This window comes from Phoenix dactylifera, unplaced genomic scaffold (genome assembly GCF_009389715.1).
Source record: "Phoenix dactylifera cultivar Barhee BC4 unplaced genomic scaffold, palm_55x_up_171113_PBpolish2nd_filt_p 000317F, whole genome shotgun sequence".
NCBI classification, from domain to species: Eukaryota; Viridiplantae; Streptophyta; class Magnoliopsida; order Arecales; family Arecaceae; genus Phoenix; species Phoenix dactylifera.
This window is the reverse complement of record NW_024067787.1, coordinates 431,871-450,000: the sequence shown is the minus strand read 5'-3', so window position 1 is coordinate 450,000 and position 18,130 is coordinate 431,871. Positions and strand designations below refer to the sequence as shown.

At 38.6% G+C, this 18,130-nt stretch overlaps 2 non-coding genes across 2 annotated transcripts; both read left to right on the top strand.

The window, feature by feature from the left end:
• The first annotated feature begins 7,574 nt into the window (after positions 1-7,574).
• On the top strand, positions 7,575-7,680 carry LOC120105601. Its single transcript, XR_005507947.1, has one exon. It is a non-coding gene; the product is annotated as a small nucleolar RNA R71 (small nucleolar RNA).
• A 9,736-nt stretch (positions 7,681-17,416) lies between these two features.
• Positions 17,417-17,522, top strand: LOC120105600. Its single transcript, XR_005507946.1, has one exon. It is a non-coding gene; the product is annotated as a small nucleolar RNA R71 (small nucleolar RNA).
• Positions 17,523-18,130: the final 608 nt, after the last annotated feature.

The window sequence follows — 18,130 nt, the reverse complement described above, 5'->3', positions numbered from 1 at the left end:
GATGCAGGTATATATCAATTCGCACTTTGAATACTCACCATTGGAACTATTTTCTTATCTCTTCTTAGTCGTAGTTAATTAAAAACAAGCGATCTAATTAACCCCAACTACTAAACAACCCAAGACAAGCGCTAAAGGTTTAATCTAGTAGCAGCCTTAAGAATTAGAGAGATCAATAAAGCTAAACAACACAAACACAAGCGATTGCATTTAATTTAGTCGGGCGTTCTTCCTAAGATCTGAAAATTTCTGATGCAACAAATCATTAAATCTTAGTTGCTTCACAGATTAGAGGGATCAAACAATTACGGATCTGATATCTAACCTAGCAATGGATTGCAATGAATAATAAACTATTAGGCTTCCTAGTAATTAAACGAAATAATCATAAAAATAGGCACTGAAGAACATCTGATACTCAAGCATAAATTGAACAATAAAAACATTCAGATCTCACAATTTTATGGATTCGAGACTTCTATTTCCTTAGACCAATAAAAACTTTAGCCATGCAGAGCCATGGAAGCAAACTTCTAAGGAGAAAAGAGAAAGAGGAGTCCTCCAAGAGAAAAGAGAAAGAGGAGTCCGTGTAGCCTCCTTTCTTTTACCTTTATCCCTTCCTAAAAAATCTCCTAACAAATATTCAAATCTGACTAATTAAAAAAAATAAAATAAAGTCCTAATATAACAGGGAAAGTGGTGTTTCTAGTTGGGATTTTCGTGCATCAAATCTGGAGACTTCTAAAATTGACCGAGTCAAATCCACGTACTGCAGGCTAAAGACGTGCAGCAACTTCAAGACCAATTTTGACCTTGATAAATCTAGTATCTCTCAAAACTCAAATCATCTCAATCAGAGCTCAGATGAGAAAGTTATGCCTAGATTATGAAGCAATATTGAAACTGTCCAAAATCACCCCATTAGCTTCGTTTTGCACTTAACACCTTCATTTGCATCCTAAATCAAAATATAAGAATAATGAGTACATTTAGGCACAAAATAAGTATAAAATACTAAACATTAAGGTAGAAAAATATGACATTTTGCATTCTCATCACTAGCATAACTTTCTTCCTTAACCTTTTCGGAGCCTTTTACAATAGAGGACAGTCAATTCTGAAGTGTCCTGACCTTTTGCACTTGTAGCAAATATATTGCTCCTTATTATTGTTTTCTTTGCTTTGCTCCTTCCTGATTACAGGCCTTTTCTTGAAGTTTTCTCTATTTCTTCTAAAAAAATTTCTAAACCTTCTTGTAATCAGGGCCATTTCCCTACTGTTGTCGGATTCAAAATCCTCGCTCTCATCTTCATGTAGAGTGGACTTAAGAGCAATAGTTATGCACTTCTTGTCTTCATCCTCCTCAAGGTTCTGTTTTATTGAAAGCTCATGAGTCATTAAGAAACCCAGCAGTTCTTCCAGTGGGAGAGAGTTGAGATCTTTGGCTTCTTGGATGGAAGTGACCTTTGCTTCCCATGCTCTAGGAGGAGATCTAAGAATTTTTCGAACAAGATCACTGTTAGATTAAGATCTACTAAGGCTTTTCAAGCCGTTTATAATATCAGTGAATCTAGTAAACATTTCAGTTATAGACTCACTATTTTCCATTTTAAATAGTTCATATTTATGCACTAGCATACTGATTTTAGATTCTTTGACCTAGTTAGTGCCTTCATGTGTAACTTCCAGCCTATCCCAGATTTCTTTAGTAGTCGTGCAAATAGATATATAATTAAACTCATTTGCATCTAAAGAACAGTAAAGAATATTCATAGCTTTTGCATTCAGCTGAGCCATTCTTTTATCATAGTCATCACATTCAATTTCAGGTTTGAATAAGGTGATGCCATCAATAATCTTAGTTAGTGTGTGAGGTCCATTGATAATAACAGTCCATAAATCATAGTTAAGTACTTGAATAAAAATATGCATACGTGCTTTCCAATAAGTAAAGTGTGTGCCATTGAAAAGAGATGGTCTGTTGGTAGATTGCCCTTCGGCAAAAGAAGTTCCCATAGAGGCTGCCATGACTTTTAACTCTTGATTGCTAGATCAATAAGTTACTGTGAGAATCTGGCTCTGATACCACTTGTTGCCTAGAGGTGCAGCCCAAGAGGAGGGGTGAATTGGGTCTTTTAAAAAATAATAGCGTGAAGAAAATGAATTACTATTATCTTCCAATAACTTGTAGATTTAGCAGCGGAATTAGAGTTGCACAAATAAAACAGTGGATAAGATGAGGAAAGCACTAAGAAATATGCAGTGGAAGAAGAGAAATAAATCACATACACAAACACAATAATTTATAGTAGTTCCGTGCACTCCCAGCACCTACATCCACTTTCCAAGCCTAACTTGAGATTTCACAATAACTCAGCAGATTACAGTCTGATTTTTTTCGAGCTCACAATCAAAAGCCCTATTGGTTTTTCCGAGCAACCAACCGAAAACCTATAACCGTTTGTTTTCTGGGCTCACAAACAATCCAGTTGATTTTCAGACAAACCCACCAAAAATTTTACACCGTTTGTTTTTCTGGGCTCACAAACAACCCAGTTGGTTTTCAGACAAACCAACTAAAAACTTTACACCTTGCTGAATACTTCCGATTCAACAACTTTCAATCAAGGCTTGGAATAGCCTTTACAAGTTTTAAATGAATGAAACTGTTGCAGCAATAGTTAATCTAAATAAATGAATGTTGTAACTAGAAAACTTAAAGCTTCAGAGTATATAGAATGTTTCAATAAAAATGAAAGCTGAAGCCGATGAAGAGGTTGGTTGTGGAAGAGTGTCCCAATGCTCGAACACTAGCTCTTCTTGATGTGATGAGAAGCTTCGACTGATTTCCTCACAGGAGAAAGTTTCAGATAAATGCCGGTGAGGATGATGAACTGTTTAGCTTTTTCTTCTTCTTTCTTTTGTGGAAACTTTTCTTTCTTTGACCGAATATTTCTCTCTTTTTCTTGTTGTTTTCCTTCTAAGGTTCTCTTGAATTTATAGACAAATTCTTCAGCGGGATTTGAATTACTTTCTTTCCGTTCTGATGGAAATCATTTCTGTTACAGAAAAGATAGAAGTTGTTGCAAGCTTTCCGTTGTGGTCCCAGTAGTACAGGGGTCGACTCATGTTTATCTTGGGTCAGCACTTCAAGATGTTAAGACGGCTCATGCTGTGATAACTTCAAAGGGTCGACTCTTTAACCTTAAGGGTCGACTCATCTTCTTCAGAATTCGCCTCTTTAAACACAAGGGTCGACTCATCTTCTTCAGGAGTCGCCTCTCTAAACACAAGGGTCGACTCATCAATAATTTTTCTGTATGACGCTGAGACTGAACTGGGGTCGACTTTTCAAATGCAAGGGCCGACTCTTCAATTTTGGGGGTCAACTTATTTGGAACAAGGGTTGACTCTTCAAACTTTATCTCAGGCGGTAAAAGCTCTCTGTTTAATTTGAACTATACAAGGGTCGACTAATTTTTTGCAGGGGTCGACTCATTGACTATGCCACTTGAAGAAAACATGCTAGAGTTAACTCAAACTTATCATTTTTGCTTAGGGGTCGACTCAAGTTTTTCAAATAGAAAACTTTAAACTTCATATTTGATCTCTATGGATTAGATTAAGATCATTTTTCTTTTAGAACATATCCAATGAAGTGTTTGCGAAGAACTTATGATTTTGCAATGCTTCATTTCTTCTGATTTTTCTTGACTTATAAAACTTCACAATTAAGCCAACATCATTAGTACACAACATTATCTCAAGTGTTTTGTAATCATCAAAATTCATCCTTTAGGGTTGACAAATCTTAAGTAATACTAATCTAAATTTAAGTATGCACGGCAAAATGAGTGATAAATAAATGCACAAGATAAGAACAAGCACAAACAACTTAAAAATAAAGATTTTATAGTAGCTTAAAGTCAAACTCGGTTCTTTTGCCCACTCTCCAAGGCTTCCCCCTTAGAAGTTTCACTATAATATATCGATAATATTACAAATCAGTTGCTTTCTGGCCTCTCAATGAAATTCAATTAATTTTCTTAGATAAGCAATAAAAACAACCTCTAATCCAAGCCTCCCCTAGGGTTGATACAATCGAATTCAAGATTTGGATGGACCATTTTCCAAGTTTCAACTCTTGAAACTTGTTACAATAGAAAATAATATTTTTTAATAAAAACAACTAAAGCTCCTTAATGAGCTGATACTGACTTAATGGAGCTCTTGAGGAAGGAGTGGTTGGCCTTGAATAATGCTTTGAAGCTCTACACTAAATGCTCTTGGTTGTGTCAGATGTGATCTTTAAGGCTTACACTTAATTCACTAATTTTCTCTTGTTTTCCTCTTTCTTTACCTCATCCACTCACTCTTCTTAATCCATCTCTCCCTTCACTTCTTGTTATCTTCCTTATGTGTTCCTATACATTTACATCTTCAAAAACCAATTAGAAGATGTTTCTAGCCTTTAGAGAGGCTGAAATGGCTGGTGGGAGTGAATATAGTCATTCTAGTTTTGTAAAAAAATTAGTCGTTACTGTTGCTAGGTGCAGATGGGCTGACTTCACTTATTTAGAGGTCGACTTGTAATCTTCAGGACTCGACTCGAGAAACTGTTCTTTTTTGTTGCATTTTATCTTTCGCCTGTGGTCACTTTTATAGTTGACTCATCTATCTTTTGGGTCAACTCGAGTTTGCTTGGGGTTGACTCGTGATCCACTAGGGTCGACTCATAAAAGGGCTGATTTTCACTGCTTTTTGTTTTTATCTGCAGCAATTCTATGGTCAAGTCGACTTGTGCTGGGTCGACTCGTGTTCAGCATGAGTCGATTCATGATCCTTCAGGTTTAACTCATGCACTTCAAAAACTTTTCCAACTTTGAGTATTGTTCTTCTAGGACTCTCTAATCTTTCAACCTCATTGAGCTTCCTATAAAATAAATTAGCTTCTCTAAAAATAAAAAATCATTAGTATTATACTCAAAGATTTTGTACTTGTCAAAATCAATCCATTTGGGCAACAATGGGGACCCTTGCTTCATAGTCCCCTCCAACTTTTCTGATGACCACCTAGGAGTCATTAAGAACCTTTTGGCATCGAACTCCAAGTTCTTAGGCAAACTTGAGGCCAAGGCGGAGGGCATCATACTTGCTTCATTATTGGATACTTTGAAGCCAAAACACAAGGCATGCTCCGCCATGACTGCGTCCAGGCTGGTGAGGATTAACACAACTCCACTTTTATTCAGGTTAGAGGACTATTATCCAATTCCTGTCTACCTAAAAATATGCTAGACAGATCGTTGTTAGAACCGACAAACAAAGTTTAAATTAATTTTACTTTTACCTGTTCTACTCGAAGAATAGTGGTCGTAAGAGATCGATCCACAAGGAGGCGATTGAAGTTGCATAAAAATTAAAACGTTCACTCGGATTTGAAATCGATTTTTGAATGAAAAAAGAAAAACATTACGTCGGGGGATATTGACTGATTTTCTGATCTACCAGAGAATCTTCTTTATTTAAAAATAATGAAAAGACAAGTACTTAGAAATCGAAGAGCATTTATAAATTTCATGAAATATTTAACTATTCAAAGGAAAACTTTGGCATGGATGAAAACAGTGCTTAAGAAGATTGAAGCCTGGAACCTAGATTGTATGAGAGAGAATTTCATATATTGCATGAAAAGAAAAATTACAGAATGTGAAAAATGTAAATTAAAATTGCAAATCTAAAGCTCTTAAAAAACTCTCCAGTAACATTGCAACAAATAAAACTCTTAATTAAAATTAAAAACAACACTGCCTCCCCCCCTCTCTTTATTTTTTTATTCCTCTTTTCTTCAAAACAGAGCATACTCTGTTTCTTTTTTCTCTTTTTTTTTCTTTCTCTCCTCTACCAAACCGAGCGCTTCCTCCCCTGTTTCTTTGGCCCAACCGAGTGCCCCTCCCCCCTTGCCAATGGCCTCCCCTCCTCCCTTTATACAGATCGCCTACGTCCCTTGAAGCGTGGAGAGGAGGAACGGACGTGTGATTGCTGGATCTTTGGCATGATGCGGGTGAAGATCACGGACGGCTAGGGCAATTGATTGTGGCCGCGTGATCCTTGATGGGATGTTGCCCAAGGTGACAAGCCAAGAGGGGGGGGGTGAATTGGTTTCTTTTACTTTTAACTATCTTACTTGTGTTAAATGATGAGTTAGTAAACTTAAACAAATCACAATACAAACAACAAGAAGTATAGTGGTTCGGTGCTCTCCTTAGCACCTACGTCCACTCCCCAAGCGACCCCTTGGGAATTCACTATAATCCTGCAGATTGTTTTCCGGGCTCACAATCCAAAAACCTTTACACTTTGGTTTTTCGGGTTCACCAAAAACCTATGTTGGTTTTACGGGCTCACCAACGAACCTTTGTTGGTTTTACGGGCTCACCAACGAACCTTTACAATTGGTTTTCCGGGTTCACCAATCAACCTATTCCGTTGGTTTTGCGGGCTAACCAACCAACCTTTACAAGTAGTTTAACAAATAAAGAAAGAAGATTTAAACTCCTAGATGAGCAAATAAAACAATATAATCTACAAAGAAGAGTTTAGAAAGTATTTATCGCTTGTAGTGACTTCTCTCTTCTTTGTCAAGGATGCTTCACTCTTCAAGGGAGGATGGAGCTCTTGATGACTCTTTGAATCTGCTCAACTCCTTTCTTTGATTCTTGAATGAAGCACTTGGATGAAGAAGATTAGGGCACTTTCTCTTTCTTGTGTACTCTTTGATATTCTTTGGAAAGGATGTTCTATCTGATGAATAGTGCCACTTTAAATAGTTTTCTACATCCATTGGACAAGCCCCAATGGTTAGAATTCAAAAACTAGCCGTTACTTACTTTTGGAAGGACAAAAAGTACTTCTGCAGAACTAGCCGTTATGCTTCTGCCCGTGTTTGGGTCGGTACTTCTGTATTTCTTTGGGTTGGAGGAGGAGGATGCTGAAATTGGGTTGAGGGACGGTAGGGATGAAAATTCTGAGGGTTTTGAAAATTTTGGGAGAAGGGTTGGGAGGTATTAGAAGCTTGCTGCCTCCAAGAAAAATTTGGATGATTCCGCCATCCCGGATTATGTGTATTGGAAAATGGATCATTACCCGGTCTGGGCTGTGTTTGGGCAGCATTGATGTGTTCTTGCACGAGTTCGGGATATTGGGGTGCTGAGGGGCACTCATGAATAGGATGCGATGGGCTAGAACAGATAGCACACACTTGTGCTTGGGAAGAGCTAACGACATGTCCTCCTATCATTAGTTGGTCAATCTTATGGGACAATGCATCTACCTTGCTAGACAGGTCCGTAGAATGACTTATTTCACAAATGGCCCCTTTTCTTTGAAAATTCGGGGATGCTTGACGAGAACATGAAGCATGGTGGAGGGAGTTTTCATTAAGATTTTCAAATAATTGCCATGCTTCATGCTCATTTCGAAGCATGAAAGTCCCCCCGCATGCAGCATCGATCATCTGACGGTTTCGTTCCGTCAAACCGTCATAGAAACATTGCACTAGCTGCCACTTAGGTATTTGATGATGGGGGCATTTACGGATTAGGTCCCGAAATCTCTCCCAAGTTTCATGAAATTCTTCTCCCTCGGTTTGGGAGAAGCTTGTAATGGCACGTCTAAACTGGTTCGTTCTTCCTATAGGAAAGTATTTTTTAAGGAATTCTTGTTGCATTTGATCCCAAGAACGAGTTGAGTTAGCTTCTAAAGAATTCAGCCATTGTTTGGCTCTATCTTTAAGGGAGAAGGGGAATAACCTAAGTTTTAAAGCATCATCAGTGAAATTTTGAATCTTGACAGTGGTGCAAATCTCAAGGAATTCATCTAGGTGTTTATATGGGTCTTCATTGGTGAGCCCATAAAAAGATGGAAGCATTTGGATCACACTAGACTTTATTTCATATTGTACCGCTGCTACTTCAGGTAATCGAATGCAAGATGGGGAAGTGTAAATGGTGGGAGTAAAGTACTCCCTCAGGAGTTTGGGTTGTTCTTCAGCCATCTCAGGAGGTAGGGATGATTCTAATGTTTTGACCTTAGCTCGAATATTCCTAAGGGTTCGTTCTATTTTAGGGTCAAAAGGTAATAGCTCACGTACTCTAGAACGACTTCCTTGCATACATTAGTACTCGATCAGTCAAGCATGCAATAAAAGAAAAACACATCAGTCCTAGTCTTTGTCCTAAAATCACTAGACAGCTCCTAACTGGTTTGAAGAGGGCACCTAAGCCTCCAATCCGGTCTAATGAACCGAGTTGACCAGGTAAGCTCCCAGGTAAGTGGAGGGGTCACGATGCGTTCGCAAAGGTCCCACTTAAAACCCACTTGCCTCGAACAGATGAACTGTCTCCCTTATAGGGACAAAGCTTGCCTAGACATCAACTAAGCCACAGAGCGAAATTGGTGCAACTTTCGGTGATCTTCGTCCTATTGAGCTCGAATGTCCCTAGGGGCCAACGTCTAATTGATTTTAATTAAAGATGACACTATGTGAGATTGAGTTCACCTAAGTTGGGCAAGAGTCCGGTGATGAAATCCGGCTCTTATCTTGTTGGGGTGATTGCCCTTACTATGTGCAAATTGATTTGTGTATGTGTATCAAGCATGCATTCACAATTTTGCTATAATTAAAATCAAACAATCACCACAAAATTTCAAGCCAATAATTAATTTAAACAAGAAAAGTTTAGAGGTTACCAAAGGGAATTTCCCCAGCAATTTAATTTTTTTTTTTTTTTTGCAAACCTCTACAGCATTTCTTTTCCGGCAGTTCTCCTTTTGATCATCCCAGATTTTTTTTTCGATTCCTGATAAAAAAATAAATAAATAAATAGAAATTAGTAAGGGAGAAAAAAAAGAAGATAAGAAAAGTAACAATAATAGAAATTTTTTTTAATTTTTTTTTAATTTTTTAAATAATTTTTTTTTAATAAGAAAAATAACTATGCTAGCAATCCCCGGCAACGGCGCCAAAAATTGATCGGTTATTTCAATTTTGAAAATAAACCACGCAATAGCACGTATCCTGTAGGATAGTGATTACGGGTGTCGGTCCACAGGGATTGAAGAATAAGTTATTTTTCTTTTAAAAATAAATCAAAAAGAAGGATTTGCTAACTTGATTCAACTAAATCAAACTATGAGTACGGATTGAAATTTTATCAAAGTAAATAGATCTAGGGTTTGGAATCCACCACATAGCATTGCATCAAGGATTGTGTTCTTAATTTTTATCTTTTGGAGAGACATGCAATTTTGGCTACAAGCCTTTTAAAATAAAAGCATACATAGTTTTAGGAAGATCCATCTTCGGTGTAGCATGAAGTGTCTACCTAAGTATGCTAATCTAGGATGCAGCACACCTCATCTTCTTAGGCATGGATCATCTTAGACTACTTTAGCAAACATGAATAATAAATGGCATGCTCAAAGTTTAAACATCATAAAAAATATTTCATTGAAGATAATAATTTAAACAAGCTCCAAAATAATAAAGAAAATAAGAACTACAATGCCCTGATACATTGCTAGGGCTTCATCCAGCCCTAGATTAGATGTTTAGCCGAGCATGGCTTCCGGATGACCTCCCATCTTCAAATGAAATTGATCACCTCCCATTATTCCCAAAATATCACAACTATTCTCTTTCCCCCCTCTCTCTTCTTTTTTTTTTTTTCTTTCTCTCGGCTTTCTTCTTCTTCTTCTTCTTCACCGAAACAGAGTATCCTCTGTTTCTTTCCTCCACCGAGCTCCCCTCTGCCACCGAACGCCCTCCTCCTTTTATAGTGGATGAATGGCGTCAATGGCGTGGCTGGATCTTGGGAGGGATCCGTGGAGCGTTTGATTGTAATGGCCGGAAATGAAGCCGGCCGCTGGATCGACGGGAGGTGGAGGGAAAAAGATGAGATGGCCGCGGGATCGATGGGAGGTGCTGATGCGGAGTATCTGGATCTCGGAGAAGCCGGGGACTGAGTTGTAGATGAATGCCGAGCTGGGTTTCCGGCGGTTGGGAGCCGATCACGGCTTGGTGCTATGGATGAATCCGGACGGAAAGATGTTGCAGGTGTCCGAGTGCTGTTGAATGATGAATTGGAAGCGTTACGATCGGAAGGAGAGGCGGGGGATCCGGTCGCTGGCTGCACCCCGTGGAACTCGTGCTGGAACGGGCTGATGCGGAGCATTTGATTCCCGACGGTTGGAGCGGCTCGTTGATTGCAGCGGAGGAGTGATCGCCGGCGGAGCATCCGGGAATGAAGACGACGCCATGGCCGGATGCGGAAGATGCCCGGCTGATCTCCCTCTTGGATTTGGCACGCGGATGATGGGGGATCGAGTTGTTGTGAGCGAGGCGGGATCACGGGAAGGTTTGGCAGCGGGAGGAAGAAGATAAACAGTGGAATCTATTTATATATATTTATTTATTTATTTATTTATTTATTTATTTATGTTTTTATTTATTTATTTATTTTTTATATATATATTTTTTTGTGCACTGTTCATATGAACAGTGTCACTGTTCATATGAACAGTGAATACATTGCTTCTTCCCGAAATTATCATTATTTTTATTTTTATTTTTATTTTTATTTTATTATTTTTTTTGGTTTTAAATTATAAATTTTATATGAAGGCACGCAAGGAATTGACTTTGGATTTGAGGTGGATCATGATTGTTGATTTGCTTGAACTTGTTCTTGAGCCCAATGACATTTAATTCTTACTAAATCGCTTCAGATTGAACTCAACCAGATCAGACTGTGACTTAATAAAAGGGTTAATCAAATATTTTCCCATACAATCTAACCAGGACCAAAACTCATTTAATTATACCCTTAGCTTGATTACAACTCCATCAGGTTAATAAATCGGATCAACACAATCTCCTCCTTATATGTTTTCCTGTAGTTTTCATGGAAGATTGCAACCAAGAGAGAGATAACTAAGTTATAAATTATTCCGCACTTATCACACCCCCAAACCTATATTTTGCTAGTCCTCGAGCAAAATAAAATTAGAAAAGAAAAAAAAACTCTAACTCACTTTCGCAGGCATCGCGATTGCATTTACCATATGCAACATGGCTTTAAACCCCTAGGTTACCCTAGCGGACGAGTTATAGTCTCGTGAGAGTTTTCAGTGAAGATACCCACAAACTTCAATAAATATATTTTTTTTTATTTTATTATTATTTTTTAATTATTTTATTATATTTTTTATTATTATATTTATTTTTTTATTTTTTTTTATTTTTTTTTTTTAGATCGATTGATCTATGAAGTGAAAATCGAATTCCAAATGCATACTAGTAAAGAATTTCAAAAACTCTCTTTTTTTTTATTATTATTATTATCTAATTTTAAGATACATGAATGATAAGAATTTCAAAGCACACACGGTTTTATTTACTAAATCAGCCCAAATTCTAGGTTAGTATGCAATCTAAGTTAAAGTCATTAAGTTTCCATTTAGGAAGTTGTAAGACTTATTTATACTGGAGTGCTCGGTGAAATCTGGACCGTACCCAAGCTAAGAGTTCGGATCTCCAAAATATTGCTAATACCAGTAGTTTCCAAGGATTGGTCGAAGGAACCTACTCACTGATTCAAAATCATCTTATCTGCAGGATTTCGAGAGTTGTGGATGTTTACTTTAGTACCTCACGGGCTTTATCTGTAATATTCCAGTTTACTCGAATTTTTACAACGACGGCTTTCACACTATTGTCTTTTCGGTCGATACAGCATTTTTTTTCCTTTTTTTTTTCTTTTAAGAAAGATTTTTAAATTGTGTACTTTTACTCTTGTGGTGATTTCTCCGTGTAACGAGCAATCAGTCGACAACTCTCACACCAGTTGGCATAAGGTGTCGGGCATCAAGACTCCCCTACGGACTTATGCTCAGAGTCCTCATCACAAGCCCACTTGACCTTTGACAATAGGTAGCCCTTTTCGATGTTCCTGACTAAATTCATTTTTATTGATTTTTTTTTCTTTATATTGGATTAGATAAGTATGATTCATCAGGGTCCAAGGTTGCTACTATACTATCAACATAATGTCGAGCCTAGACCTTAGAAGGGTCGGCCAGTGTGTAGTGAAATTCCAAAGTATTAATTAGCTTACAACTCCCTAAGAGAGACTTAATAAAAAGAACTTAAATTTGTATTACTTCCCACTAGTCATTGGGCTTTTAGATTTTATATACCTTGTGTGTTTATCATTCTCGCATAAATGTATATAAATTAGGTTTTTTTTTTTTTTAAACAAAACTTTTTTTTTAATAATTTTTTTTTATTACAAACACATTTTTTTTAAAAAAAATATTTTTAATTTTTTTTTAAAAAGATGATTTTTTTTATTATTTTTTTTAACTTTTTTTTTTGATGAAAATCAAGATGAATACCTCCAAACCTAAACCTAACATTGTCCTCAATGTTAAGAAATAATCTAAGAGAATTGGGTTGCCTCCCAACAAGCGCTAAGTTTATTGTCTTCAGCCAGACACAGTGGGTCCTTAATTATTTTGATAAACAGGGTTCGTTAAATTAAGGGATTCGATCAATTGCCCGTCGGCAACACAGTCTACATAAGGTTTTAACCTTTGACCATTGACTTTTAAAACATGTCCACCATTGAGGTGTTGGATCTCTACTGCACCATAAGGAAAAACCTTTTTCACTACGAATGGTCCATCCCACCTAGAGCGAAGTTTATCCGGGAAGAGTCGCAACTTTGAATTGAACAGCCAAACCTTTTGACCAGGTTTGAAGGACTTACGGTTAATATTTTTATCATGAAAAGCCTTAGTCCTTGCTTTATAAATTTTAGCATTTTCATAAGCCTCATTGCGCAATTCTTCAAGTTCACTTAGTTGGAGTTTTCGGTGAGGACCAGCTACTGCCATATCTAAGTTAAACTTTTTGATAGCCCAGAAAGCTCTATGTTCAAGTTCTACCGGTAAGTGACAAGCTTTTCCAAAAACTAATCGGTAGGGAGACATGCCAATAGGAGTTTTGTAGGCAGTACGATAGGCCCAGAGTGCATCATTTATCCTTTGAGACCAATCTTTTCTATCGGGACGTACCGTTTTCTCTAAGATGTGTTTTAACTCCCTATTGGACACCTCGACTTGTCCACTCATTTGGGGATGATATGGGGTAGCAACTTTGTGGGTGATGTTATATTTGCGAGCCAAAGCCTCGAAAGACCGGTTGCAAAAATGAGATCCCCCATCACTAATGATGGCTCGGGGTGTGCCAAAACGACAAAAGATGTTTTCATGTAAAAATTTAATCACAACCTTGTGGTCATTAGTTTTAGTGGCGACAGCTTCTACCCATTTTGAAACATAATCAACCCCTAGAAGAATATATTCGAAACCAAAGGATGGTGGGAAAGGGCCCATAAAGTCAATACCCCAGACATCAAATATTTCTACAATTAAAATAGGATTGAGAGGCATCATATCTCTACGGGAGATGGTACCCATCCGTTGGCACCGTTCACAAGTTTGGCAAAAGTTATGGGCATCTTTGAAAAGAGTGGGCCAATAAAATCCACTCTGTAAAACTTTTGCTGCAGTTTTTCTACCCCCAAAATGTCCCCCACAAGCTTGTGAATGGCAGAATGAAAGAATACTTTGAAATTCACATTCAGGGACACATCGACGGATGACTTGATCGGGGCAATACTTGAATAAATCAGGATCATCCCAATAATAGAACTTTACTTGTGAAAAGAATCGGTTCTTATCTTGAGTTGACCAATCATCAGGAATTCGTCCTATGGCAAGGTAATTCACTATGTTTGCAAACCATGGCGTTTTTATTCTTTGTACCTCAAATAATTGTTCATCTGGAAAAGAATCGTGTAAGGGTGAGGTATTTTTACAAGAGGGCTCAAGAAGAATCCTAGATAAGTGGTCCGCTACGACATTTGCAGTTCCTTTCTTGTCACGAATTTCTAGGTCAAATTCTTGTAGTAAAAGAATCCATCGAATCAGACGGGGTTTGGTATCCTTCTTTGCAAGAAGGTGTCGAAGGGCAGCATGATCAGTGAATACGGTAACCTTGGATCCTAATAGGTAAGATCGAAACTTGTCTAGTGCGAATACTACGGCTAGCAATTCTTTCTCAGTGGTGGTGTAGTTTAATTGTGCATCTGAGAGTGCTTTACTAGCATAGTAAATAACATGAGGTACTTTATCTAGCCGTTGCCCTAAGACTGCCCCAATAGCATAGTCGGATGCATCACACATTAGTTCAAATGGAAGGGTCCAATTAGGGGGCCGTATGATAGGTGCAGTGGTCAATTTCGAGCGAAGATTTTCAAATGCCTCCTCGCATGTTTTATCAAAGACAAAGGGAGTGTCCTTGGCAAGAAGATTGCACAAGGGTTTGGAAATCTTACTGAAATTCTGAATAAAGCGACGGTAGAAACCAGCATGGCCAAGGAATGATCGGATTTGTTTCACAGTTTTTGGTGGAGGAAGATTGGAAATAAGATCGATTTTGGCTTTATCTACTTCAATGCCCCTCTTGGACACGACGTGTCCTAAAACTATGCCTTCTTGAACCATAAAATGGCTCTTTTTCCAACTTAGTACTAGGTTGGTCTCCTTACATCTTTTCAAAACTAAGGTCAAATTGTCTAGACAATCATCAAAAGATAGGCCAAAAACTGAGAAATCATCAATGAACACTTCTAGAAAGTTTTCCACCATATCTGAAAAGATGGCCATCATGCATCGTTGAAAAGTTGCGGGTGCATTACATAGTCCAAAAGGCATCCTCCTATATACAAATGTCCCAAATGGGCAAGTAAAGGTGGTCTTCTCTTGATCGTCCGGGTAGACAGGTACTTGGTTATATCCAGAATATCCATCTAAGAAGCAGTAGAAACCTTGACCAGCCAACCGTTCCAAAATTTGATCTATGAAAGGTAGAGGGAAATGGTCCTTCCTAGTCATTGAATTAAGTTTTCTATAGTCAATGCACACGCGCCAACCCGTGGTTGTGCGTGTTTGTATTAATTCTCCTTCCGTATTCTCAATCACAGTGATATCTGATTTCTTGGGTACCACTTGTGTCGGACTAACCCACTTACTATCAGAAATTGGATAAATGATTCCGGCATCTAATAACTTCACCACTTCTTTCTTGACTACCTCCTTCATGTTAGGATTGAGTCTTCTTTGCATTTCTCGGGTGGGCTTTGCATCATCTTCGAGATGAATTCGATGCATGCAAACAGAGGGGTCAATCCCTTTCAAATCGGCTACAGACCATCCTATGGCATGTTTATTTTCTTCTAGCACCCTCAAAAGTTTACCCTCCTGTTCAGTAGATAAGTTGGCTGCGATAATTACAGGGAGGCTATCTTCTGGTCCTAGAAAGGCATACTTAAGATTTGTTGGAAGTGGCTTTAACTCAAGTTTAGGTGGTGAATCAATGGAAGGACAAAGTGGCGCGCTAGCAATGGGAGGAAGAGGTTCAGGTCGGCTCTTCCAAGGAAGGGAACTCACAGGAGATTGATTGTCAAGTAAGATGTTAACTTCTTCTATGGCCTTGTCTATATCAAAGTTGTCAATGTCAAAATGGCCCAGACATGCCTCTAAGGGGTCATCTGCTAAGATATAGGGAAGGGCTTCCTCTACAAGATCATCCATTTCGTCAATTAGGCAACACTCGTCTTCCCTCACATGTTGGTCAGCGGCATGAAACACATTCAATTTAATTTTCATGTTCCCAAATGATATATCCATTGCCCCAGTTCTACAATTGATGCATGCATTGGCTGTCGCTAAAAAGGGACGACCAAGAATCACAGGGATTTGTTTTTTTAGGTTGGGCACATGTTCCATGTCAAGGACGATAAAATCTACTGGAAAATAGAATTTGTCTACCTTGACAAGAACATCTTCAATCATCCCCCGTGGTATCTTCACAGATCGATCAGCCAATTGTAAGGACACCGAGGTAGGTTTTAATTCACCTAACCCAAATTTCTCATAGACTGAATAGGGTAGAAGATTCACACTTGCCCCTAGATCTAAGAGTGCTCGGTCAATGGAGTTATCTCCTATGACACAGGAAATAGTGGGAGCGCCAGGATCTTTGAATTTTGGAGGGGTGTTGTATTGGAGAATGGAACTTACCTGTTCAGTAAGTAAGACCTTTTTAGGCACATGTATCCTAGATTTTCGCTTTTGGGTGCAAAGGTCTTTGAGAAATTTGGCATAGGAGGGAACTTGTTTGATGGCATCAAGGAGTGGGAGGTTGATTTTAACTTGTTTGAAGACCTCCATCATCTCTTCTAATGAAGTTCTCTTCTTGTTAAAGGGGGAGGGTGCATTAAGTGCTTCAGGAAATGGAGCCTTTGGAATGTGGGTTGTGGCAGATGGTGGACTAGCTGAAGAAGGTTTTGGGTTTTCATGTGATACATTCTTCTCTTCTTCTTCTCCTTCTTTATTGTTACCCTCCCCAACCTTATTATCTATTATACGTCCACTCCTTAGGGTAGTCAAAGCATTAGCTTGCTCATGATTTAGTTGAGTTTCTTGAGTCACATATTGTCCCCTAGGATTACTCATTGGTTGACTTGGAAGCTTGCCTTCCTCTTGCTTGTTTAATGCATTAGCTAGTTGACCCATTTGGGATTCTAGCTTAGCAATTGATCGCGTGTGAGAGTGCAATAGTTGTGTGTTTGCCTCCAAACCTTGAAGGGCAGTCAACACCTTCTCCTCAAAGGCTGTATTTCTTTGGGTTGGAGGAGGAGGATGCTGAAATTGGGTTGAGGGACGGTAGGGATGAAAATTCTGAGGGTTTTGAAAATTTTGGGAGAAGGGTTGGGAGGTATTAGAAGCTTGCTGCCTCCAAGAAAAATTTGGATGATTCCGCCATTCCGGATTATGTGTATTGAAAAATGGATCATTACCCGGTCTGGGCTGTGTTTGGGCAGCATTGATGTGTTCTTGCACGAGTTCGGGATATTGGGGTGCTGAGGGGCACTCATGAATAGGATGCGATGGGCTAGAATAGATAGCACACACTTGTGCTTGGAAAGAGCTAACGACATGTCCTCCTATCATTAGTTGGTCAATCTTATGGGACAATGCATCTACCTTGCTAGACAGGTCCGTAGAATGACTTATTTCACAAATGGCCCCTTTTCTTTGAAAATTCGGGGATGCTTGACGAGAACATGAAGCATGGTGGAGGGAGTTTTCATTAAGATTTTCAAATAATTGCCATGCTTCATGCTCATTTCGAAGCATGAAAGTCCCCCCACATGCAGCATCGATCATCTGACGGTTTCGTTCCGTCAAACCGTCATAGAAACATTGCACTAGCTGCCACTTAGGTATTTGATGATGGGGGCATTTACGGATTAGGTCCCGAAATCTCTCCCAAGTTTCATGAAATTCTTCTCCCTCGGTTTGGGAGAAGCTTGTAATGGCACGTCTAAACTGGTTCGTTCTTCCTATAGGAAAGTATTTTTTAAGGAATTCTTGTTGCATTTGATCCCAAGAACGAGTTGAGTTAGCTTCTAAAGAATTCAGCCATTGTTTGGCTCTATCTTTAAGGGAGAAGGGGAATAACCTAAGTTTTAAAGCATCATCAGTGAAATTTTGAATCTTGACAGTGGTGCAAATCTCAAGGAATTCATCTAGGTGTTTATATGGGTCTTCATTGGTGAGCCCATAAAAAGATGGAAGCATTTGGATCATACTAGACTTTATTTCATATTGTACCGCTGCTACTTCAGGTAATCGAATGCAAGATGGGAAAGTGTAAATGGTGGGAGTAAAGTACTCCCTCAGGAGTTTGGGTTGTTCTTCAGCCATCTCAGGAGGTAGGGATGATTCTAATGTTTTGATCTTAGCTCGAATATTCCTAAGGGTTCGTTCTATTTCAGGGTCAAAAGGTAATAGCTCACGTACTCTAGAACGACTTCCTTGCATACATTAGTACTCGATCAGTCAAGCATGCAATAAAAGAAAAACACATCAGTCCTAGTCTTTGTCCTAAAATCACTAGACAGCTCCTAACTGGTTTGAAGAGGGCACCTAAGCTTCC